Genomic DNA, 27,517 nt, shown 5'->3' with positions numbered 1-27,517 from the left:
ACCGCCTATGCAGGAACACCGTGCCACCTATCACGGAGTCTTGGCTGGCGCAATATTCTATTAGCTATTCCCCATTTTCATTCATCTTGCCAAGGCCGTGTTCACCCGTCATGTGCTCCGATCCTTCATTTTTTGATATTTTACGATATTTTGAAAAGTTGATATATTGCAGCAATTGTGTTTGGGTCCCTTGCTCAATATACCATTTTCCGTTTCGTCAAATGTGGTTTGCGTTAAGTTCTTCACAGTGGGTGGAAACTGTGTTCAGTGACTTTGTTAGGATGGGTTGGGGGTTTTTTATGCGGGAGTTTGGTTGGTGGTCTCGGTTTGAATGGTTGTTTTAGTGTTTCCAGTTTCTTGCTTAGTGTGTTCTGTTTCTTAATCGCTAAATCTTCTATTTTTTCTCTTACAATTTGTTGAAAATAGTTCCAATAACTATGTGGGAGCTAATGAGATACCTTGAGGTGTGCTTGATATAGTTCGTTATTAAGGTGTTGTTTCTTACGATATAAGAATTTGATTTCATCTTTTAACCAGATTTTGTTAATTCTTTTTTGCGTATTGCATGTCTGGGTGGTTGTTCTATGTTTGTTGTTATATTTCATGAAACTAAAGAAATAAAAAACAACCGCTCCCTAAACACTTGGACCTAACAGTAACCAGAAATGAAAACACCTATCCTACAAAATCTACAGAAAACCCACACACACTTCAAACACCATAAAAACCCATTCCATCCATCCCAACATACAAAAAAAAAGCAGCTTATTTTAGCATGATACACAGAGCCCTTAACATACCATTAACAAAAGAAGATTTAAACAATGAACTACTTCTTATCTACGACATAGCCAAACACAATGGGTACAGTAAAGAAATGGTCAATAAAATTATACACAAAATTAAATCTCAACCCAAAACCAAATTAACAAAAATAGACAAACCCAAGAAAGATTACATATCTTTCACTTTCAACAACGCACACATATACCCCGTAACTAACATCTTTAAAAAGTACAACTTAGGAATAGCATTCAAAACCATGCACAATAGCTCCAATATCATTCACAGTGTTAGAACTGTTAACAACAATAATAATTACAACCAATCAGGAGTTTACCGCATCAAGTTCAATGATACCAATATAAATTATACCAATATAAATGGACATTTAATTTACTCATTCGGAGCAAGTATTTCAGATTCCCTATGGGAATCAACATCTACATCATCAAGTTCAATGATTATGAAACAAGTTACGTTGGACGTACAGACAGAAATTTCATAATCCGGTATAACGAACATCTAAATGCAATAAAGCATAACCACTTTTCAGCAATAGGCCAAAACAATGAAGAATAATAAACACAGTTTTATGAACATCAAAAACTATATGAAAATATAACAGAAGAGTTTTACATTTCTTTAGATCAATACGCTAATCCCAATTTCAATATAAATGATATTACAGAAAAGACTAATACTATCTTCAAAAAAGTCATTCCCAATAAGCAGAGCACAACACGTGCCACAAAACTACCAAGTGACACGCCCAACCTCGCCTCTGCCCCCACAACAACCAATCCCCCTACCCCTCCTCACAGCTGGCATAAGCCCAAGACGAACACGCAGCAGTACGCAGCGAGTTCCGAAACAGAGCACTACCCAACCACAACAGCAGTAAGTACACTTTCTAATTCACACAAGTCTTCAGGCATTTCTTCAGTCCACAATCCATAACTCATACATATTTATCTTCTACAGATAACCATAATATCAGACACAATATTGACAAGAAAGGAACCACCACTGCTGTCAGAATTTTAACCATACAAGACTACTTCATCTTATGCTTCTAATCCAAATAAACAAGGATATTATCTACCATGAAGCCAAAGTAGACTTTTTAACGACAAGTGTTTTATTACAATACACCTAGGTATTAACCACTAAACTACAATACATCATAGAAATTCATCGTTGCTTACAAACCTAGTATCAACGGATGCAAATCTGCGATTAACAGCACGACAACTACAAGAAGAAAGCACATGCAAGATATGCACAATTAAACTCGCCAATTTTTAGACTCCATTACATCATTCACGAACACCAGCACCAACTGATATATTTCATTGTCACAAGATTTTACCAAGAAGAAGATATATGTAAGACATAAACATTAACCAGTGCTTTGTATATGTTTTAGTACATTTTAAGGTGTTTCATGTGTTTGTACAACTGATTAGCTCTTACGTTTAGGTTAAGTATTTATAATCACAACTTAAATCTCAAGGTCATTCATATTTACGTACCGTGATTTAAACGATAAACCACTTAACTGCCCCATTCGACATATCCGGATATGCCAATCAAAGATAGGAACCTCCTTCAGATATTGTTAATGTATTTCATGCAGAATATCAACATTAATCAGCTGATGATGGCCAAATAGGCTGAAACCGATACTGTAAAGACTACAAGTAAAATTGTATTGATTGGGTGGAATCCTTTCTTTTCTATATGTGAGGACTAGCTATTGCGACATTGGAAGGGGGACGTAGTGGGGCGAAAGAGACGACTTATGAAGGAGTTGGGGTAGGGTGGAGCGTGTCTGTTGGAGGTTCATTTGTGTGTTTTTGCTTTTTTGTTGATGCTCTTTAATTAAATGTTTTTTAAGGGTGGGATGACAGCATTAAAAAGGATGTTTGCTTTTTCTGTGATCTCGTTCAGATTAAAATTTGGATTAGCATACTGATCCATATTGATACAGAATTCTTCCAATTATTATTATACAATCTTCCTGCAACAGCTGCAGGTTGCCCAAACACAAAGAGTACCTTAACAACAATAATGGATATGGGTACAGTAGAAATAGAAGAATTCATTAATCTGCTTGAAATTGCCCTTAATAACAATTATTTCAGATTCCATGACAGTATCTATAAACAACAGGGCCTCCCTATGGGATCACTGGCATTTAACATGGTTAATTGTAACCTACCATTTTTTTAAACATTAATCTTCTTTATCTTCCCTCAAAATTGTTATTGTGTATTATTCTGTGTCTTGTGGCAAATCTAGGGTGTCCTGGATCAGACTAAGTAAAAAAATAAATAGACCATCTAGAATATTCCGAGATCAGTAAAATCCAGAATATTTTCTTTTGGTGTAGGTTCGTTGAGGACATTTTTGTTGTCGTAGACCATAGATTTACAGATGAAAAAAGCTTACAAGAACTGATAAACAGACTTGATCCTGACATAAATTTTACAATGGAAACCGAAAGAGATCGCACTTTAAATTACTTAGACATGTCTATCACCAAGCAAGATGATCACCTAACATATAGGATATACAGGAAACCTACTCAGACATCTAACACAATAAAGCAAGATTCCATTTTTCAATGCCCATATCAAAGAAGCAAACTATAGTATGATATGTAGAGCATTTAACATACCATTATCTCATAAAGATCTCTAAAGAAAGAATTAAACCTAATCCACCAAATAGCTAAGCAAAATGAATATAATAAAAACATGATCAACACAATCATCCAAAAAATAAAACACCAGCCCAAATCAAAACAAATCAAAGAACGACTGTGATTTTTACCTTTAACAACACCAGTATTCACCCAATAACTAACATCTTTAAAAGACGAAATTTAAGAGTAGCCTATAAAACCTCACGCAATAATGCCACAATCCTACACAACACTAAATCTGTCAATGAAAATAACAAGTAGAGTCATTCAGGTGTATATCGAATAAAATGTAATAATTGCAAAGTCCGTTATATCGGGCGTACTGGCAGGAGCTTTTTTATCCAATGTAATGAACATGTTAACGTTATAAAACACAACCATTTCTCATCTATAGGACAACACACAGAAGATTATAATCATAAATTTTCCAATGTTGAAAACGACTTGGAAATACTAAGCATAAACTCCAAGGGCCCCGTGCTCAATATATTGGAAGAATTCTATCAATATGGATCAGTATGCTAAACCAAATTTTAAACTGAACGAGATCACAGAAAAAGCAAACATCCTTTTCAATGCCGCCATCCCACCTTTAAAAAACATTTCTTTAAAGAGAGTCAACAAATAAAAGTGAAAACGCACAAATGAACCTCCAATAGACACGCTCCGCCCTACCCCAACTCCTCCCCAAGTCAACTCCTTGGCTCCACTACATCTCCCCTCCAATGCCTCAATAGCTAGTCCTCGGTGCACACGAAGAAGTGCACGGTGTGCTCCCGACTAGCACACAAGGACAGGCTAAGCCAGCAGTAAGTAACACACACATTGTTTTTTAAAACACGCTCAATAAACATTCTCTGTTAGTAAAATTCTTTTCTCTTTTTCCACCAGATCTTTTGACACAATACAATGAATGCGAATATGAAGAAGGGAACTTTTGCACATTAGTTAACAGAACTTCTAAGCCCAACAAATTGACTCTGAGATGAGCTTATGAAGACGACGTACAAGCTCATCAACATACATCATCATACAATAATAAATCTCCTACTGACACGGAATTTATAAATAAAGCACTGCGTAACTTAGCAATAAGAGATTTTATATTTTAAAATAAGTGTATAACATTGAAACACTGGATTGAATGAGTGAGAATATGTACAAACATCAAGAACATTGTTTTAATGGACTGGTGAACTTTCTAGACCGTCAAAGTTACTCCTTCAAGCAAGTTTTATTATCATAACATATCATTATTTTAACATTAATAATTCGAAATTAACATAGTGATATTTTTCCAGCTCAACATTGAAACGTTTTCAAATAAGTGTGTCAACAACGCAACACTGGTTTAAATGAGTGAACATGAAGATCAGCATCAAAACGAACTTGTGAATTTCGCAGACTTTTAAAAACAATTTCCAATAATATTTCATTACCACAATACATCATCACCTTAAGTCAGCACGAGTCATTCATAATTAGGACAAGCTGTGTTTTAGCATTATTAGTTGTTATTATTAAGATGATAGGTTCTTCAGCTGAAGACGACCCACTAACAGGGTCGAAACCGGTACTGACATATTAGCATGTTTTAAGTACTTTATAATAGAATAAATGTATTGATTAGGTGGGAAGTTCATGTCTTTATATTAGTGAAACTCGTATATATACGTTTTGGTACAGTGTGTACTTCACCAATCTCATATATGAACAGGATATAGTGTCATGCTTTGAAATTCCGTGGAAATGCTCAAAGATGTTCTGTACAGCAGATATACTGCTCCGTTTCACTTGTTTTGAAAGCGATCTGATGTTATTCCAGCTTTGTTGGAGTCTAATATCTTTTCCGCTAACGTATAGCTATCATGGCATCTTGAAGTATACATTCAACTTTTGTTGACGAAGAAATTGAATGTTTCCTCCTAAATAGGGATTGTGGAGAGCTATAATTTGATAATGAAGATAGAGAATATAAAGTGGACGATATTGAACTAGAAGAAAATATGATACAAAGCAGTAATGATGAATCTCATGTGGAATTGAACCCCCTCCTCAGATAAATTCTTTTTTCCCAAATTTTAATGTTCTTGCCTCAACAATTTTGCACTATATTTCACTAATAGTATCACTGAGCGGAGTAGCCGTGCGTGTTAACATGCTACGACTATGGAGCCAAGCTCTGCATTCGGCAGGCAAGTGGGTTCGAAGCCTACCATCAGTTGTCCTGAGAATGATATTTTTTGTGTGGTTCTTTTGCACTCCCAAGCAAATCCCGGGACAGTTCCTATTCATAAGCCACAGCCGATTCCTTCCACTTCCTTAGCCAGTTTCATACACCATCATTCATTTGCTTGTTGCTTGTTGTTTGTTGTTTTAAGGGGCCTAACATTGGAGGTCATCGGCCCATCATTCATTTCATATTCATTATCTTCTTAACAGAGGTTGGCATCAGCAAGGGCTTCCAGCTGTGAAAACCTGCTTTAAAATATAGTCTCACTTCATCTCCGATCCTATTTTGGGCTGCGGGGCTAACAGGATGATATGCATTCTTTTAATAGCACCAGTAAAAAAAAAAAAAAATCTGTAGAAGTGCTTCCTCCTATTAAAAAAAAAAAAAAAAAATAATCCGGCCTACAGGGGTTTGTCTGGTCTCCAAAACTTGGCATTGAAAAGTTTAAGGAAGGCTCAACCATCAGAAGTGAAAATGCCTCTTTAGTTATCTGGACATTTTTTTGGCTGTTGAATTGTCATTTAAGAGGGCAGTATTATTAACCTCTAGTGGGCTATAAAATAAAGACACATTGACATAAAACGATTTTATTACTGAAAGTTTATTAGTTTCATACTTATTTTTCTACATAATCGCCAAAACGATTTAGGCATTTTTCGTATCATGTCACCAGCTTTCCTATGCCCTCTGCAAAGAAGTCTGTGGTGAAGCGTTCTCTGCCAAACCATGCCTTCAATTCTCGAAAGAGGTGAAAATCACTAGGTGCGAGGCCTGGATTGTATGGTGAATGGTCGAAAACTTCACACTTGAATTGTTTGGGGTCTTTTGCAATTTTGGCTCAGTGCAGTTTAGCATTACATGGATCAAAACAATGCTGGTCGAGAGCATGCATCTTCGTTTATTTTAAATCGCTCTGTGGAGGTAACGTAAAATTTCACAATAAATTTCCTTTGTAATTGTTCTCTGCTTCATAAAGTCCACCAGCAAGACACCTAGCCACGGTAGCCAATGTTTTCCTGTGTCAGTTTAAACTTTTTCGGTTTGTTTGGGGGAGAAGGATGCATCCATTGCTTAGGCTGTTCTTTAGTTTCTGGAGTGTCATAGAGGACCCATGTTTCATCGCCAGTAACGATAGACTTTAAAAAATCTTCCCCCTCACTATGGTAACGTGTGAGAAACATTACGGCTGATGCTATTTGCTGAGTTTTGTGATTGTCATCATTCTTGGGGCCCAGCGTGAACAAAGTTTCCGGTATCCTAAGTGTTCAGTCACAGTTGTGTACAGAGAAGACCTTGAAATGTCTCGGATTGCTGTAGAAAGTTCACAGATTGTAAGCCTCCGTTTGTCGTAGACAGACTCAACACATTCAACCATGGGTACGGTAGCAGCAGATGTGCATCCTTATCCGCGTTCATCATGTCCTTTAAATTTCCGACACCATCTCGTACACTACCATCACTCATATACAGTTTTTACCATACACTACACTCATTCTGCAATGGATTTCAGCAGCGACACATGCTTCTACTTGCAGAAAACTTATCACACTTCGCAACTCACAATTGGTGGGAGTATCGATCTTGGCGGCCATGCTCAATTGCCAGTAGCTTGGCTATGACTGGCGCATTGGAGCCGACACTGGCAGAGGTTGTGGTGGGGATGGTGTGCAATCACATGATGCACAGACTTGGCTTCCGACTATCTCTTGTTTACTTACATGCATGATTGGAGATTGGAGAAAAAAAAAACAGCCTTCGTATATCAGTCGATTTATCCCATGCTGGTTGTAAAGAGAGAAGAAGCAAATGCATGTGTAATTTTGATTTTTCTTCTGTCCTTTGCATTTGAACATTTTTGTTCAAGAAATTTTGTCATACTTTGCTTGATATCCCTCTTCAAGCCATGATCAATTTAAATCCCTCTGTCTTTTTTTTTTTTTCCGAAGAAGTCTTTTCCAGGATTTGACTATATCAATTACAACTTTGACCATTATTAAATTTCACCAGAAAAACTAATCGTATAGGAAACAGGGATAAATATCCTGATTTCAAATTTCTATAACACTTTTTCTTCTTCCCTTATTCTCTTTGTCTTCATTTTATTTTTCACATTGTGAAATCTGCATATTTAAGCATTTGCATCACTTATGGATTCGACATACAAAGCCTTCCGAACATCTTGCATGAAGTAAGTATACTGCAAATAGCTATCACACTATAAAACTCCCTTTGTTTTGATTCCTTTGATTCAATATACCTGCAGTCGCTTAAGTGCGGCCAGTATCCAGTGTTCGGGAGATAGTAGGTTCGAACCCCACTGTCGGCAGCCCTGAAGATGGTTTTCCGTGGTTTCCCATTTTCACACCAGGCAAATGCTGGGGCTGTACCTTAATTAAGGCCACGGCCGCTTCCTTCCCAGTCCTAGCCCCTTCCTATCCCATCGTCGCCGTAAGATACATCTGTGTCGGTGCGACGTTAAGCCAATAGAGAAAGAAAAAAAAAAGATTCAATATACGTACTAAGTGTGGAGGTATGGTCAAGGAACAAATTGTGGTTTGAAGCTTGACCAATTGGATGAGGTAGCTTGATAATATGGGTGAAATTAGTTGAGATATTAGAGCTAATGTTAGAATCACATTATACAGTATCAGTCTTAATAATAAAAATTCCTTATACAGTTGTTTAACACTTGTATAGTTATACATTGAATAAACCTAGTATAAGCATTGCATATTTTTCTTACTAATAAATATAGTGTACGCATTGTATTACTATACTGCATGCATACACTTGTTCCAAGCCATAGGAATCTCTTCCTGCAGTTCACTGGCGTATTTATTCACGCTTATCGCATTTATGATCGCTTATGCAGGTTATCTAGGAGCTAAACCCCTTCAAGAACCTGTGTGGTAGCATGAATAGAATAAAATGTTTGAATAAACAAGAACAGAACAGTAATACACATATTTCAGTGGTATCTTATTCTCACTAGTAATAATTATGTCACTGTTAATTACTAACCTCATTCCGCGCTTGAGGAAAGCAACGGGAAACTACCTCACTCCTCATTTTCCTAGTACGCCTCTTCAGTGACGCCTAGGCTATTTATGACAGCTGTTGGCAGAGCTGCAGGGGATCAAATGAGCCTTCGGGCTGAATACCCAACATACATACATTCCGCGCTTATGTCTGTAGTGCTTTGAGAACATGAAGTTAAGTTCACACGATATAGAGTCACCTCTTGGAACTTTCATTAAGTCATTTCTGTCCGTGGTAATGACAATTCGAGCATACTCCTTTATGAATAAATATATATATTCCATTTTAAAACTATTGAATATTTTAACACGATTATATTAATGCAGACAGTAAATACCACTAAAATAAACTTGATTGCTCGTTGTTTCTTTTCCGTCACTCGCTGCTATACAATGCTTATACAAGGTCCTGGTCTGTATAAGCAATTCAGTGAATAACTATAGTATAAGCAATTCAGTGAATAACTATAACAGATGTATACACAGGAGGCTTATACACGGTTTATTAGTAACTAATTGCACATAAATGGTGTATAAACCTTGCGTAAAAGTTATACAGTACACCGTTTATTAGTAGACTGTATATATATTTCTATTATTTTAACCATTTTAGTACCTTCGCGCTGCGCCTTTTGCCTTTGGAGCGTGGAATGATGAGCGTGGCGGCCTTATCTGAGCCTGCCATTGCTCCTACTTGCTTATGCTTATGCTTTGCTTTCACCTTTCCTCGAGTTCGACAACTTCAAGTGAAATCCTGCAAGAAATGCAAACTTCCAATAACCTCTTCGTTCCCTTTTGCCCCTAGTCATGCAAGGATAGTACCTTGCTAAACTGAATAAGTGATGTTCCATCACAAGCCATTAGAAGAGAAAATCGCCTAATTTTGCTGAATAGTGTCTACAGGTCAGAGCTCACCCAGTTCTAATGAGAGATGTTTCTGTTAAACCAGCATTGAAATGCTCTAGCTCCATGCTTTTCCTGACATTACGCATGGCTTGGCAACACAGAGTGAGAACCATGCCTGAACAGCCAGTGCTGCCAGCTTTTGTATGCTGAGCTTAGCACTGTATTGAGTGAGAAATTTTCCATAATGTCTTTGTTAGAATGTAGTATTTTACTATATCGGAAGTATATTATATAAGTGTGTAGGTGATGGCAAGTGCTAAAAACTACAGTAAGTTGTTCATGGTGAATGGAGAGAGATAGTATGCAGTGTAATTGCTTTCTGAGATTTAAGAAAGGCTGCAAATTTCTTTAGCATGCTTTTATGTCAAGCAACTATATGAGCTTCAGCGGCAACAGGAAAATCTGAGACCTTTACTAAGAGAATCAGAAGGGAGGTAATAGAGACGGATCATGATGGGATGAAGTTATCCACACCAGGTAAAAACAGAACATTAATTAAGAAAATCATACTAGATGATACGGTTAAGTGCATCAGGTGGAAGGAATTTACAGTCTACGCTCCGTGATGACATGGATTACAAGGGAAGTCGCGAAAATCTGAGGTAAGTGTTGCATTCGCTAGGCTTTAAATTTAAGAACTGTCGAAATAAAAGGAAAATACTGAAGGAAGGAAAGAGTATTGTGCTTAAGAGATTGATGTACCTGAGAACTTGACAGGAGAATGACATGCTGGGTGACAAGAAGATATGTCATATTTTTGGATGAAACATACTATATCCATCCATCTGTACTGTAAAGAAGTGTTGGCAGGACGATTTAACTGAGGTGTTCTGATTTTGGACAGTGCAGGTGGAAGGTGGATCATAGTTCATGCACGCAGTGAAAAAGGGATTTGTACCAGGCGGGTTGTGCATGTTCAAATCAAAAACAAAATCTGGAGATCACCATGATGAAATGAAGATCAAGAACTTATTACTACTTGGCTTAAAACACAGCTGGTGCTGAACATACCAGAGATTTTCATCATAGTGATGAACACTGTCGTACCACACCCATCAGATTAATGACGTACCTTCATCATCCAGCAGGAAATACACATTAAAGACCTGGCTGATGACAAATAACATACATTTGGACAAAGATCTATGCAAGTGAGAATGACTTGACTTGGTGAAATGACACAAACCAGCACGAATATACGCTGTGGGCGATTACTGGAAATCTTTGGTCACTCATTGTTAAGATTACTTCCTTATCACTGTGACCTGAACCCAATATGGAGTATTGTCAAGTGTCGAACTGCTGACAGAAACTTGAACTAGTTATGCAAGGACATAGAGATGCCTTTGTTACTGTTATGAGTCATGAGTGGAAGAAAGTGTAAGCACATTGACAAGTTACAAGCTGAGTACTGGAACAAGGATGGATTGCTCAAAGACATTGAAGAACTCATAATACATGTTAGTAGTGGCAGTGACAGTGATACAAATTCCAACCCTGAAAGTGACTGTTCAATTCACAGTGGAGTATTAGGAATAGAGGAATTGAATTAAGAATATAAACATCTATGAATGGCCAGTGGTACTCTGCGGGCACCTCAACACAGCTTTGCAATTCACATCTGAACTGGGTATTCATTACTTTTTATAAATGTAGTTGTACAGTAAATCGTGTTTAACAGATGACTATGGCTGTTGTGCTTCACTACGTTGCCAACATTACGTTCACATTCTTCTTTCTCATACTCGCCCTGCTCTTTCTGTCACACCAGCTGATGGAACTAGCGCTCCCATCGCTTGGATTCCATGGTCTTACTTCAACTTGTCATGCTATGATTTACTTCTTGGCTCAACTTTTCTTCCCTTCCCAACATATTAGATGTCTGAGGCCTCGGAAGTTTTCTCAATTTCGTGTCTCTCAGAACCCTTTGCTCACTTGCCAGTACTGGAAAAACAATATATATATATATATATAAAGTTTTGTCTGTATATTGCTCAAAATTTGAAAATAACAGTATTTCTGTATCATTCGTGTCCATGCTAAGAAGGAAATGCACTTTTTAATTTCCCCGCTATCTCTGTATGTATGTATGTATGTACATCATGAGAAAATGGCTGAAGAGAATTTAATGAAAATCTGTACATGAAGTCAGGGAATGAGGCTCTACAATCTAAGCTATAAATAATTTTATTCACGCTGAATGAAATGGTAGTTTAGGGGAGGGTATAAAATTTAATTCTCAAACATTTGTCATTAGTGGTCCTATTGATAAATACTACATTACTTAAGTTATATAGGATTAAATTTATGATAATTAATGTCTTACACAATTTTACTGTACTGGCTTTGATAAGGGATATTAATGAATTTTGATTTTTGTAGCCAGATCCATATTAACACCGAACCACGACTAAATGGATGAACAGAATTCAATGAAAATTGTATGTATTATTCCTGACTTACATTTGTGGCGAAGTTAGGGCTCACGGCCCTCTCTTACACTTAACCACTATAAACAAAATTTAAAAATGTAAACATAAAAGTACATAGAAATTCTAAAAAGAAATAATACTACGGACAGATAATTCTAAGACTAAGTTAGGCCTACATATCAGTACAGCAGCTAATGTGACAATACTAATAATAATAATAATAATAATAATAATAATAATAATAATAATAATAAATGAAGAAAACCCATTCACACAACATACACACAATGACACAACTCAGTTTTATGTTCCCAGGAAAAACTTTCTGCAAGCAGATTTGAATTTATGAGAGGAAGTAAGGTGCCGAATGTCCATTGGAAGTGTATTCCAGAGTCTCGATGCGGTAACTATAAAGGAATGATAGTAGGAATTCGTTCGACTTAGTGGAATTTCAAGTAGAGAACCCAAACGTGTACTAATTTCATGGAATGAGGAAAGGAAACGAAAATTAGTAGAGAGGTAAGTAGGAGTGTTCGTCGAGAGCACTTAGTAAACAAGTGTCATTAGGTGAAAATTCCTTCGTTCATTTATGCGTAGCCATTCCAAGGTTTTGAAATATGGTGTAACATGAGCGTCATGTCACAGTTGGAAGGCATATCGTATGCATGAGTTTTGTGCTCGCTGAAGTCCCAAAGCTTGTTCAGCATTTAGATTGACTAGTACCATATCACAGTAGTCTAAAATTGCGAATAGTAGTGCTTGGATTAATTTTAATTTAAGTTTTTGAGGAAAAGAATTCTTGTGACGTTTCAGGGGATATAGAGCTGCATGAACCTTTCTACATACATTTGTTACGTGTTCATTCCAGGTCAGATTCTCATTGATGGAGATTCCAAGATTAGTAACATTTTTAAGGTACGGTACAGCAATGTCATTGATTATGATTGGAGGAGGATTGATATTGCTTATTACATGTAATAATTTAGAGTTTCCTATGATAATACTTTGTGTTTTACGAGGATTTAGGAGTAAGTGGTTGTTTTTAGCATAGGCGGCAAGCCTTTCAATATCTGAATTAATATGCTGAACTGTTTCATGTAAATTGTTTGTAGTGGTGTGTTTGTATATCTGCATATCATCAGCATATAAGTGGTAGTTGCAATACTGAAGTGTGGAAGATATGTCATTAATATGCAAGATGAACAGTAAGGGCACTAGAACAGACCCTTGAGGGACACCGGATGATTTTACAGCCCATTGGGATCTTTGATTGTTTACCACTACACACTGGCGACGATTTGTAAGGTACGACTTAAAAAAATTAAGGGCTAACGGGCAGATACGCAGAGAGCAGCTTGGATAATAGTATGTCTATATTTACTGTGTCGAACGCACTACTAAGGTCAAGGAGTGTCAGTATCGTCACCTGCCGTTTGTCCATTGCTAGTCTTATGTCATCTGTTACCCGAAGAAGTGCAGTCGTAGTACTGTGTCCCTTTCTGAAACCAGATTGCAATGTGTCAAAAAGAGAATGTCTGGTTAAAAATTGTACTAGCTGCTCGTGTACAACTCGTTCAAGAACTTTCGAGAGAGGGGGAAGAATCGAAATAGGCCGGTAATCAGATGGCGCATTTGCTGTGGTACCGGTATGCTTTAATATTGGGGTTACTAGAGCATCCTTCCATGCAGTTGGAAACATCCCTGTGGTGAGACAGTGGTTTACAATGTGGGAAATACTGTAATTGGTAGGACCGTGCCAATAATGTGTTTTATAAAGCTTATTGGGATGTTATCTGCTCCTTTAGCTTGTTACTTAACTGAATTCAAAATACGCTTTACATCATTTACACTGACAGAGTGAAAAGAGAAATTATTTGCATTTTCTGATTCTTTTATTTAGATTGATATGATTTTGAGGTCGAGATTCCTTTATTGGGTTAGTTACGAAGTGAGAGTAAAGTGTATCGAGAGATATAGTTGGCATATGTGGCTCTTTGCATTTTCCAACACCCCCAGCTCGAAGTTCGTTCCAGGTTTCACGCGCATTTAAGTTCCCTGTTACATTTTTAATGTGATTAAATTTTTATTGCGAATTAATTGCTTTTTTCTGTTACGTATAAAACGATACTGTTCGAAATCTAGTTCATTATTTGTTTCCTTGTATCAGCGGAACATTGTGTCACGGCGAGCCATTGTTGCTTTTATATCGCTTGTTAACCAAGGTGCAGGCGAGTGAGTGACTGTAGCTTGCCTAACTGGAGCATGGTTGTCATATAGTCCTATGAGTAGAGAGTTAAATCTTCTCACTTTCATGTCTGTGTACTGCAACTGCTTTATATCTTCCCAAGGTAAACTGTACGCATCATTTTGGAGTTGTTGTAGATCGATATTTTTCAGATCCCTATAACTAATGTATTTAGCTTTGTATTTTGGTACACGTAGAGAGTAGCACAGGTAAATTCAGTCATGAGTTGAGATGCCAGGTACAGGAAATTGACCATACTTAAGAACTTTATGCAGGTTATTTGTAACTAGGAGGTCAATTCCAGTATGGCTTGTATATTTAAGTGTATGAACATGATTTGTTGCATCAAGTGGTAAGATCGTCATGTCGACAGAGGTACGTAAAGTCTGGAAATAAGGTACTACAGTCTAGGCTATAAATGATTTTATTCACACGGGATAAAATGGTAGTTTTGGGGGAAGATGTGTAATATTTTAAATATCTACGTGATTGTTCCTATTGAAAACTATTATGCAAGAGATGTTATAGAGAATACAAGTTCCGATCATTTATGTCTTATACAGTTTTACCATACCGACTGTATGTGTGTTCAGTCTTCAGCCCTAAGGCTGGTTGGATCCTCAACAGCTCTGTCATCAACTGTCATAGATGGCCTAGGCATCACTGAAGGGGTGTACTAAGGAAATGAGGAGTGAGGTAGTTTCCCGTTGCTTTCCTCACCGAGCCAGAAGTTGCTATTACATATCAGTCTACCAAGCCCACTGAAATGCAAGCACCGACCGACCCTATGAGCAACATTTTTGTACCATTCATAGTAGGGACTGGCTGCACAAGGAATGGCATTACTAGCATCACTCATACGTCAGTCACTTTCATATTGTCAAAGCCAAGGATAAGACAGAGACAGATCAATGAAAGTAACAAAATTGCTCTAGCCCATACCAGAAGACATAGTGCACTGTAAACACTAGGTTCTGCCAGCAAAGGCATCCATACCGACTATGATACTTGAATTCATGAATTTAGACTTTTGGTACTGGTACATATCAACGCAGGGCATTGTTAACATAGAATAATGTTTAATTGTGTTAACTTGCCAATGTTTTTGTCATGATTGTCTTAAGGTGTAAAACCGTGTGGTCATTGGTCCATATCAACAAGGAAAATGGTGAAAATGATTATAAAAAATGAGAAAAAAGTGTAAAGGAATGATCGCTTGAAGAATAAGACAAGAGGGAGTCATGAAAGAAGGAAGAACTCCCTTTACATTGGATGCCCGAATATCACAGAATCAGAAGAAAACTAAATGTGAGGGCCTCCCATATCAAAAACTCATAAACTGATCAACAATACTATAATATTGACCATTGTTGTGATGTGATTTGTCTCTTCTGCTACCACTCATCTCCAATAGATGGGATTACTGCTTTGTCCCGAGTAAAACAGCATGCCTGAATGTTGGCGAAAAGTAGTTGGGTACTACAGCTAGTATTAATTAAAATATGAGACGTAAAGAGTGTATGGTTCACGGTTTCCCCACCACCTAATAAAGCATCCAAAGGCTTTCTACATCGATGATTCAACCATGGAAAGATCAATTAAGTAGGTCTGTGTCTGAGTCACAGCTGCTAGTTTTGATGTAAAATACATACTTTGATACAGGTAATCTCATGACAAGATAACGGGCGCCAGGAAATGTACTCCGCAGTGGCTACCTCTGCTGCGTGAGGGAGCATCAGCAGTTTAGTTGGCAGGAGGGTTTCATATCTGTCACCCTTGCTCGCCGAGAAGCCAAGGTCAACAGGATAGGAGTACAGGTAAGGCCACACGTGTGAGCTGTTGAAATTGTCAGTGTATATTGCATTAAGCGAGCGTTCAGATAGATTATTGGAATAGTGCAACAGGATACAAGTGGTAATGTTTACCACTGAAGAGAGAGCTTTTTTTGGTGGAATGCGCTTTTCACGAAGGCTATCGGTTTACAGAATATGTAAAACTAAAATTTCAGGTGCGGTTTCCTAATCCAAAGTGTCCAAACCAGGACACCGTTTGGGATTTGATAAGTAAATTTCGTGTGACCGGTTCAGTTCACGATGTACTGGGAACATCTTGATTTACTAGTTTCATTTCCATATTGATAGGCATCTTATGTCATCTCCCTTTAAGAAAGGACATATTAACTAATACTTGACTCAAATGTGAAGGTATCCATTTACAGCTGATGATGACTATTTAAAAGTCGAAACCGGTCCTGTAAGTTAATTCTTACAATAATAAAAATTTTATTAATAAGGTGGAAGCTTTTCTTGTCTATACGTACTGGGAACAGGCAGGCCTACGGTTTCAACAGACAAAAAAGGATTGATGAACTTAAAGTGAATATCATTGATTATATGCAGTCCATTACGCAAGACTCTTCAGTGAAAGTCTTCGACAATATGTGTAGACGTGTTGAAGTCTGTCTTGGAACAAGGACAACGCTTCCAGCATCTGTTATGAATTGATGTGGTGAGGGGTATAGTGCGCATTGATATCGCCCAAATATCACTATAAAATTTGTCACAAATGGAACATAATTATTGCTTTTACACATATCATCTGAAAAATCTGCGGCAAATTGAGAAATATTTGATTTTTGGAGAATATCATGTATACGTACTACACCTTTCCAACCATCTACTCTCCTATCATCGGCACCTATCTACTCATATAACTCTCGATGGGCGATCATAATATCATACCTCGGCTGCAAAATGACCCAAAACTAAGATAACCATCATGTAAACAGGGGTCTCTCGCATGAATAAGTACGATGGTCGGAGGTATACATTCGGTTCTCAGGGTAGAACATCTCATTAAATTCTCAAATTATACAAAACAGTCGTAGGTTCCGTTGAAGAGTAGTCATGATTCTAATCAATCATTCAATTCCCCCGTAAGTAGGTAAAAACCCGATATGATGTTCATTACTCAGCATATCTAACCTAAAATAGCTCTAATACTATCCTATTACTACGTATTGTAAGTTACTTTGAGAAAAGAAACACACAAATAAGCCTGGATCTAATTTATTAGCATGCTAATATTTTATAATTAAAATAGGAATTAAATTATCAGCAATAGTGAAAAGGAATTGGATTCATATTATAATATCATTCTTGAACTCGTAATCTTCATGGTAAATATAATTGAATTCATCATATTATATTCATTAAACTGAATATCATCCGGTCATATAACCATATTCATTATTTTTAATGTTTCATGGGGTAAGAGAGGGATAATTCTTTATTTATCATGGAGGGAGTGGTATATCTTCCTGTTAGTATTATTTGGGCTAGCTTTGGGACATCCACTGGATTCTCATTTGAAATTTTGGTTTGGATTTTCATTATAACTTCTTCACGACACGAGATAAGTAATATGTTTCTTAATTATGGTTTCAAAAAAAATGTCAATGCAACTATAAATGTACCTATCCATACTGATATCAAGCTTATTATAATTATATATTTTCGTATGTGCAAGATTAACTCAAGTATTCTTACTATTGAGCGCCACCATTAAGATAATCAGTCGGTTGTAGTTACGAAAGTCGTGCCAAATGTTTTCATAAATACGTGCCATTGCATATAAATCCAACTCTCAAGTTATTCACCGCTGTGCCAAAATTAGATTAAAAACCTACTCTACCGATCTACATTCACATATAAAGACGTATCTTTAGTTATGCGATGTTCCTTCATCTGTACGTATATTCAGATTATATTGCATGTAATACTCAAATAACCTAGCGATATGTCTGGCATCAATGCCATTTGTCGACCATATAACGCTTGGACTGTAACATACATTCACATAAACATGACCTAATTCCATCTCTTGCATTGTTAACCTCTATATTAAAAACCATAACCGATACAGAAACTCACAATAACCTCATTTAGGCATTGCTTACGCAAAGAACAATTCACATTTCCTCAGACTAACAACATTATGCAATTCTCATATTTCAATTCTTCCCGATACCTTCATATATAAAATATACACATTCAACTTCATTTCAATAACCTCTGTGTTACGGTCAAAACAGTCCAATACCCTGAGTTTCCATTCATAAACTGCAACTCCCTAATATTTAATCATTTCCTTTCAATATATAATCGTACTGGCCATGTCTGCCGATCAAGTGCTCATAAAAACTAGGTTACATTACGTACATCGCATACATTCCTCTTAACCACAAATAGTTCAATATAAATTGGTCTTAAGTAGATTGGCATTTAAAACATGGATATGCTCATTTTGATCTTGTTTATAACAACCTACAAATATCTCACGAGTACTGCATTTGTATTACTTAAAATAGCACATGTCAGCGGTTAATTATTTAAATCCAGACCATAGTATTCACTTATTGGCACTTTATATATATCTGTAGGCACTTCTGCACTCAAATAAATATATCCTAGCAATTAGATAGAATTTTATAATGCAAAGTTCGAAACCATATTATTTATCTCGTGTAGACTTTCCCGTTGCTGGCTCCTTCCTCGACTAGGACATCTCGGAGTAGTCAATCATGTCCCAGGATCACGTCACGGCTGGATTCGGCACCACAATTTTCTCAGCTGTTCAATATTTGAATCTTTCTTGCTATATGTTTATAGAACTCATTGAGAAATGAAACACCTCACATGTTGGGCTACCACGCCAGAGTCCAGAGCTACACTAATTGTTAGCCGCATGACGCAGCAATTTTAGTACCTTAAGATGGCAGCACTATTGCATCACCTGATAATGTCATACTGAGTTTAGATTTTTGTTGTTAGATACATTAGTCCTTCCTTTTTTAAGCCACGATACTCCCACGTGGCGCATCCCAGGTGGCAGATAGGGGGGTCCTAACTGGCTTGCCGGCGGACTTGAGGGAAATAAAATACCACTCGCAGACCAAACACACACCCCAGTGGGCGGGGGAGGCAGACGAATAATACACCCATGGTATCCCCTGCCTGTTGTGAGAGGCGACTAAAAGGGGCGACCAAGGGATGATTGGATTAGAACCATGAAACTACTTGTGATTAGTACCACCACGCGGGGAACAACATGGGTCGTTATTACTTGCGCGTAGTACCACTATGTTAGGTACCAAATAGGTTTGTGATTAGTAGTAATCAGGAGCACCGTGCGGTCAGGCTTTTACGGTACCTGTGATTAGTAGCACTATATGAGCGACACCAGGGTTCTGGCTTGCCTATGATTAGTACCCACTATATAAGGAACACCACGGGATAGTACGAGTCCCTGTGGTTGGTACACTTATGTGATGAAAACCATAGGTTTGCGTTGCCTGTAAATGGTGCTGCTATGTGTGAAATACCATAGGTCTGTATTACCTGTGCGAATTTCATTACCTGTGAGTAGTACCATAGTGTGTGGAATACCGCGAGTCTACGATACTGTTGATTAGTACTGCACCATACAAATACCATGGTTCTACTTTCCCAGCGATAAGTACCATTATGAGAGTGCGATGACATATTTTGGACCCCTTTAGCTAGCAAGCATCATCGATTTAGTATTGAGCTATAGAAGCAGTCCCTTGGTCAGTATTACTATTGTTTTCCGTCACTTTCTGAGACTGAGGCATTGCGGGTCGTCTCCACTGATTGTTTTAACTTCATATCCATCCGTTCATTTTTCGTCCTCACGTTTTGAATTCTGGTCAGTGGAGGATTTTGTATTTTTATTTTGCCATTGCATTTCGCCTCATTTCGTCCCATCAGGGGCCGATGACCTTGATGTTAGGCCCCTTAAAACAACAAACATCATAATCATCATCTTTTTTAAGTGAGATATTTAATACTGATGTCACACGTGTTGTCAAGAAAGTATTTCAACTTCAAAAATGTCATGTTTTTGTCATGCTCACCATCCCAAATATGATTCCACCATTACAGACTTATTCTGTGTCAAAAAGGGGAATCTGTGAGATGGGCTGGGGCCAGTTTTCCCGTCACCTGGTTCATCTCTGTCCGTATGTTGGTAGGTTTGAGGTCGAGACCACATATCTATATTGGTTTTTGTGAGACAGTTATTAATTTCATTCTTAGGCCCATGTTGATGGATATGACTTATTTTCTTAATGAAAGTTTTATTGACGATCTAATCAATACAATACTTTTTATTTTTTACTAAGTCTAGTTTTGGCTAATGTAAACGGCCATCTTGAGCTGTTCACAGCAAGATAGTATAAGGAAGGACATAGTGTTGTTAAAATTGAATGTCTTAATACAAATGTCAAATAGAACTTAATCTTAAAAATCTATGATCTCAAATATGGTCGCAAAAAGCACACATGAACATGGTCTAGCTTTTGTATTTTCTCATCTCTCAGTTGACTGTTGTTACTATTTCTGGCTCTTTCAACATCCCTCACATTCTTGGCTTATTTTATTTTTCTATTGCCTCTTTTACTCTGTCATTCCACCAGGACATCTTTTTATTCATTACTTTCCTGCTTGTTCTGCACACTTCTGCACTATTAATGAAACTTGTTTTAAAATTATTCCATTCCACATCACTACAGCTGGACTCTGACATTGGTAACTTGCCTTTGATAATTTCTTGGAACTGTTTACAGTCCTCTTCATTTAGCTTCCAGTCCTTAATCCATGGTATCCTCTTCCTGGTCTTTGTCTTCTGCGCTTGGAATCCTGTCAGGTCAGCCACCAGAAGCTTATGGGCGCTATCAAGACATTTTCTCTAGGAAAAACGTTCACATCTCGCACTCGCTCTCCAAACCTTAGGTCAATTACCATTTAATCTATTACCGAATTATAGCTACCATCCCAGCTGTACCGTGTTATTTTATGAGTTTCTTTCTTCTGGAACCATGTATTCTTTATCAACAAGTTATTCTTTAAGCACAAATGAGCTCTTCTGTGTTCCTTCTTCCATATCCGAAAGGTCCCCATAATCCCTACATATCCAGTTGTATCTAGTTCTACCCGGACATTAAGGTCATCCATTAGTAATAAGTTCTCCTCATTTATATTGTCCTCTAGTTGTTGAAGGAAGTTCAGCTTTTCTTCCCTACAACCCTGCTGAGGGGCATAGACTTGCACAACTCCTAGATATTCTCCTTTAAAACATACCTTCGCTTTAATAATCCTCTCGTTAATGAAAGTAACATCAGAAATGCAGTCATTGTCCTTATCAAGAACAAAGCCAACTCCATTTCTTGCTTCTGTGTTATTTCCACACCAGTACAGTTAGTATCCAGCATTCAGTAGTTATGTGTTGCATCCCTTCCACTTTGAGTCACTTAGACCCAACATGTTAATGTGTCTATGCTTCTTTATATCTGTTATTTCATTACATTTTCGAGCCGGTGTTAATATGTTCAAGGTAGCGACTCAGAGGCTGGCTTTTCTGTTGTTTCGTCTCCTTTCGGTGTTTCTCCTTACACTGTTTGGATGAGCTTCAGACTCTTTTGAGTCGTCATTATTTCCAAAAGTACTCTTAAGTTTGGTCTTCAGTTGAGTTATTTCTTTGTTCTGAGGCTCGTTCTTGGTTGAAAGCAATTTGCAGAGTACACTTCCAGCTGACTTGCTAGGCCTATCACCGAAGAGTATTTTTCTGTCTTTTTTGTTTTAGCAGTCCCCTGCCACATCTGCAAGGCAGCATGTCATTAATAAATTCATGTGTCGTTTCCTACACAAAGGTTTCATCAAACCTCCTAAGGGGAATTCTCCTGCCCATAGCTAGAGTCCTGCACGGATGCGGATATCCATGATTTATCTGCGGATATCCGCAAAGTTAGTGTCTTGGCGGTTATAAACTGTATGGCAGTACAGATAAATTTTGCTGATAATTTCTAATTAATGATGTTTGTTGATTTTCACTCAAGTAATAATAATAATAATAATAATAATAATAATGATGATGATTATAATCGTATGGCCTCAGCTACCGTGTGCGGACATTGCAATTTGACACCATCTGGCTGTCTGTTCGTCAATTTCAACGTTCCGTTTTACTGTAGGCCCAGTAGATAGAAGACCGAGTAAACCGAAACTTTCTTGGGTGTCTATGGCTGAAATTTAAGGAATTTTGTCGGGTAAACACCAAATGTGTCACTAGAGATCTTTTATATGCCGATATCGTACGACATGGAGTGTCGAATGGACTTTTTTCCACCCTTCAAAAATCCAAGTGCGTCTGCTGGGTTTTAACCTGCTATCTTGGGATCTGGAGGCCGACACACTACCACTGATCGACAGAAGCAGCTTCCGCTGACGTATACTCTTACGTTTGCTTGTGGTTAGACGATCCGTGGCATTGGTATGGGAGAATGGTAGTATATATAGAGCCTTGAGGCAATAAAACTGTAAATCTGACCTAAGCCTAACTGGCTCCTGGCCGGAATTAATGGAAGGAAGGAACAAAGGTCAATACGTCGGTAGTTGTCGCAAGAGAAAATCCCTCGTAAACCTGTGACTGTAGGAGTTCTGGTCCCAGTGTGAGGCTTATTGTATTAACAGATTATCCGTTTCAGTATCTTGGGTGTAACATACTGTAGGTAAATATTTATAATACCCATGGATAACCATTCACGGATGCAGGTGTGGATACGGAGCGGATGCGGATATTATTTTGTATATCTGCGCAGGGCTCTATCCATAGACATTGGTTCACCGTTAGAAGAGATGAGAATTATAGGCAATAACAATGGTTAAAATAGGCAGCCATATAGGCTCTTAAATTAGCCAAAATAGGCATGTAAATACATGTAAAATAGGCAACAAAATAGGCATGAAAAAATTACTTATAATTTAATAACACGCTCAATTACTGTAAAACGAATTTACAATAAGCAACCTTTTTAATGTTCTCTAGTTACAATCTTGTTCTCTTGTCATGCAGAATGTTTTTGTACTGAGAGAAAGATCTTTCAACATCACATGAAGTGATTCGGCAAAACTTCAATGAAGCCACTTCATCTGGTTTTAGTTCAGTTGTTTCATGTACCTCACTTCGTAGCACCCTGGCTACTTTCACCGTCGCTTTCCATCCTGGATTCTGCTGCAGGATCCTACCGAACTTTTCGCTGACAGCGGCTACCTTCTCAGAGGTTCATTCAAAACTTCTCCTGACTTCTTCCACAATCCTAAATGGTCTAAAGAAAATTGTTGTTGGCTGTTCACAGTGGACTGGTAGAAAGGCTGTATTAAAACAGCTTTCTGTAATTGTATCAGATGCATAACATTATTTCTATATTGGTCTGTATGGTATTTTTTTCACATTTGATCTGAAAAATAATAAAATGGACTTAAAATATAATGTTCATATATCTTAAATTTCTACAGTTGGGCTAATTGGCAATAATGCTTAGTATATATCATGCATTTGTTTCAAAAAAAAAAAAGTCTCTTAGAGATGATGTTTCCAGAAGTAAAGTAGGAACAAGGGAATTCGTAATATACATGGAAATATGCCCTCAAAGATTTTTCAGTTATTATTTTTGAGAGTATCATGTCGAGTTCACCAGGTGAAAATAATAAAAATGACGTGAAACGATATCTGAGTAGAGTAGAGGAGATATCCTTCCTTTATGATTGCCAGGGACCCACCAAGCTGCCCCTAGCAGTATTCTTACTCGTATAGAAGAGGCACTATAAATCTCAGATTTGTGAATATTTTATTTGTTGCTATTCGCCAGCTTTGGTCAGCCAGATCAGCTGTCATGAAGACTATTTTCTGTTTCCTGCAATAGATCCTGTATCATATGTGCTCACAAGGCTACCAACCTCATTGAAAATTAGAAAACCGCGTAATTTAAAATTGTCAAAAACATATCAGATGTAAGGCTTTTCAGGCACTTGCTCTGTTAACCAGCGTTTCGTCTTAGGTCTAACACTAGACTCATCAGAGTGGGATGTGTCAAACCCTACCCACTGACGCTGGGGTGTACGCAGTTGAACTTATCAGAAGCCCTTATAAGAGGCACAGTCTGATAACTGCATACGGGAGATAAATCTCCACAATGGAATTATTGCCCACCTATCAATTCTGAATGGAAAATAGAATGGAATTTAGAATTTTCGATTCGGAATTGCTAGGCGGGCAATAATTCCATTGTGGAGATTTATCTCCCGTATGCAGTTATCAGACTGTGCCTCTTATAAGGGCTTCTGATACGTTCACCTGCATACACCCCAGTGTCAGTGGGTAGGGTCTGACGCATCCCACTCTGATGAGTCTAGTGTCAGACCAATGATGAAACGCTGGTTAATAGAGCAAGCGCCTGAAAAGCCTTGATATGTTTTTGACATTTTTGACATGCTCTATTGGTGAAAAATATCTAATTCCCTCCATGGGAATTTAGAATTTTCCATAATTTGAAACTGTTGTATCATATGCCCATAACCTTCCTTTTTGTCACAATTTAGCAAGACTCTAGATGTTTGACCGCTTCGCAGCCCTAACTTGGGAGCTTACGCCCTCCCAGTCTTTCTTTGCTTGCCCCTTAATACAACGGTTACTAACCGGACCTCACCAATCCACTAGCCTGGGCTTGTAAAAATGGTCTTGGCAGCCTTGTAAAACACACTGTGACATAGTCTGAGCCGTGCCATGTCGTATATCTAGCCTCTGTGACATCGTCTTAGCTGTGCCACATTGGACCTGCAAACTATGTTTCGCGATGGCTTAGTGGAAGCGTAATAGAGTTCACTAGAGCCTACAGATAGCGCTGTTGAAAGTTACTCACGATTTTCAAAATATTGCATTTCAATTATAAATCTCTATTTTCACAGGAAATGAATCATAGTTGAAAATGCCGACTTTTTAATTTTCATCCACTCTGTAACAAGAGATCATGGACGTTCTAACTCTTCATTCAGTAATGAAATGATTATCTACATTTTAGCAATATAAATTATTGAATGTTATAATACCAATATAGTTGGTCCGTTATTGGACATTATAAATTTTCCAGCTTACTCATTCCTGGTTGACAGCGTTTTGCCCCAGTGTGTGAATCAACATCAGTATGAGAATGAACATCTTTATTATTGAATGTTCACAATTAATACAGCATTGCAACAAAACGATTTGCCACAATACATAAATTAATAGGTCTATAAATGCTACAATGAAACGTGATGATAGTTTTCAATAATAATAATTAAAAAAAACAACAACTTACCTCCTTACAGCAAGCTTGGTGGAAGACTACCCTTCCATCTGTAGTGAAATTGAGATCACCTGTAATCCACTGCTTCAGTCAGTAGGACTTCGACGATTTTTCTTTGGGCATTGCCGCAAACACACTTCTTCTTCACAATAAATCACAATATGTTCTGAAGTTAAAGGTCGCGCTTACAACAGTTCGCATCCAGAGGGAGGTACAGGGGATATGGTTGTGCAACATAGTTCGATGTTGATTGGATCTTGTATATATGTCTTAGGGGTTGAAGGGGCTGAAGACTTCGAGATCAAATTGTTCCTTGTTTCTCCTGATGGAAATTTCCCATCCACTATTTCTGGTGACTTCCGAGAATTCCCATTTTTGTTCGTGGGGTAAACAGATATTGAGAAATGAGAAGATAATTCTGTGGAGCACACCAGCTACAATAATTGAGAAATGAGAAGATAATTCTGTGGAGCACACCAGCTACAATATAATGCACTGGAAGAAAATCTGCTTCTTTAAAATACAGTCAGAGGGCATCAAATAGGCATTTATAGGCACGATAAAATCAACAAAATCTAGCTAAAAGACCCTAAAACGGATTTATATCTCGAAAGCCTTCATTTCTGAACACAGGAATAAAATAGGCAAATTCCCATCTCTAAACATTAGGTTGTCAGGTTTGGTTCCGGCCGCCCAACCCTTGGCCAGACAGTCTCAGGTCGTACCGTGTACTGTCATGTACGGTACCAGGATTTCTCCTGACCTGACAGAAATGCTGCTCTTACTGATGTCACCATATTTATAGCGTATTTCAGGTTGGCAATGAGCAACTAGTTTCTTTGAGAGTCCGGCTCCATAGCTAAATGGTTAGCGTGCTGGCCTTTGGTCACAGGGGTCCCGGGTTCGATTCCTGGCAGGGTCGGGAATTTTAACCATCATTGGTTAATTTCACTGGCACTGGGGCTGGGTGTATGTATCGTCTTCATCATCATTTCATCCTCATCTCGACGCGCAGGTCACCTACGGATGTCAAATCGAAAGACCTGCACCTGGCGAGCCGAACATGTCCTCGGACACTCCCGGCACTAAAAGCCATACCCCATTTCCATTTATTTCTTTGAGAGAGTGTGTCTTCTAGTTCTTCCACTGCAGTAGGATAAATTGTTCATTGACCCGGTAATTTTATAAGAGCTTCTCTCGTAAGAATCAAAATTCTGGAGCAGTACAACAAACATACACATGCTATGCAATTATTCTACAGTTTCATGTTTTCATTTGTTAACTTGAGAGTAATGTACATTATTAGTAATGGTTAAGTAATAAATTTGTCTCTCCTGTTTCCCTACCAACGTTGCATTAGATAAATCACTAGGAATTCGAAGGTGAAAGATTTGCTGTTAACAAGATTTTAGACCGAGCTTAATAGGTGCAGTCAGTATCCAGTATTCGGGAGATGGTGGGTTCAAATCCCAATGTCGGCAGCCTTGAAGATGGTTTTCTGTGGTTTCTCATTTTCCCACCAGGCAAATGCTGGGCTGTACCTTAATTAAGGCCACGGTCGATTACTTCCGACTCCTAACCCTTTCCTGCCACATTGTTGCCATGAGACCTATCTGTGTTGGTGCGATGTAAAGCAACTTGTAAGAAAAAACCCACAAAGATTTAGGTTCTGTTTCTGTCACCAGGTAATTAACTGGTGTGAATCTCTTCTCACTTTTTGAGTTAGAATATGTATTTAGAAGGGTTTGAAAAATGTTGGAGTTAGAGGATTCCTTAGTTATTGGTAACACTTGCAGTGCTATCAGTTTTGTGGTTGGTGTCAGATCTTGTTCTTTTGTATCTGTGATTCTGCTTTCATAAGACTTCTTGCTCAGTATACTGCATCAGTCTGCATAATCTATTCTATGTTGTTTTTCTATTAAGTGTCTTTATATGCTGATTACCTATAACCTCGACACTGAATAAACATT

General features: G+C 37.8%; 1 protein-coding gene across 3 annotated transcripts in view; it reads left to right on the top strand.

Moving 5' to 3' along the window:
- LOC136873719 (carnosine N-methyltransferase) overlaps positions 1-27,517 on the top strand; it is a 163,840-nt gene that overhangs the window by 5,199 nt on the left and 131,124 nt on the right. The window lies entirely within an intron of this gene.

This window comes from Anabrus simplex, chromosome 5 (genome assembly GCF_040414725.1).
Source record: "Anabrus simplex isolate iqAnaSimp1 chromosome 5, ASM4041472v1, whole genome shotgun sequence".
Classification (NCBI taxonomy): Eukaryota; Metazoa; Arthropoda; class Insecta; order Orthoptera; family Tettigoniidae; genus Anabrus; species Anabrus simplex.
This window is presented reverse-complemented; position numbering and strand designations above follow the sequence as displayed.